Below are 522 nucleotides of genomic sequence, written 5' to 3' on the forward strand. Positions count from 1 at the left end.
TCTGGGGGGCCGCAGGCGAGGACGGCGTTAGGCTAGGCGGGGCCGCAGGGGAGGACGGCGTTAGGCTAGGCGGGGCCGCAGGGGAGGACGGCGTTAGGCTAGGGGGCAGCAGGGGAGGACGGCGTTAGGCTAGGCGGGGCTGCAGGGGAGGACGGCGTTAGGCTAGGCGGGGCCGCAGGGGAGGACGGCGTTAGGCTAGGGGGCCGCAGGGGAGGACGGCGTTAGGCTACGGGGGGCCGCAGGGGAGGACGGCGTTAGGCTAGGCGGGGCCACAGGGGAGGACGGCGTTAGGCTAGGCGGGGCCGCAGGGGAGGACGGCGTTAGGCTAGGGGGCCGCAGGGGAGGACGGCGTTAGGCTAGGGGGGGCCGCAGGGGAGGACGGCGTTAGGCTAGGCGGGGCCGCAGGGGAGGATGGCGTTAGGCTAGGCGGGGCCGCAGGGGAGGACGGCGTTAGGCTAGGCGGGGCCGCAGGGGAGGACGGCGTTAGGCTAGGCGGGGCCGCAGGGGAGGACGGCGTTAGGC

The 522-nt window shown here is 74.7% G+C and overlaps 1 protein-coding gene across 1 annotated transcript in view; it reads right to left on the reverse strand.

The window, feature by feature from the left end:
- The window catches only part of VOLCADRAFT_99213 (uncharacterized protein), a gene marked incomplete at both ends in the record, with an annotated part of 22142 nt that overhangs the window by 7917 nt on the left and 13703 nt on the right, over nucleotides 1-522 (reverse strand). The window lies entirely within an intron of this gene.

The sequence above is a fragment of the Volvox carteri genome (assembly GCF_000143455.1).
Source record: "Volvox carteri f. nagariensis unplaced genomic scaffold VOLCAscaffold_84, whole genome shotgun sequence".
Taxonomy (NCBI): Eukaryota; Viridiplantae; Chlorophyta; class Chlorophyceae; order Chlamydomonadales; family Volvocaceae; genus Volvox; species Volvox carteri.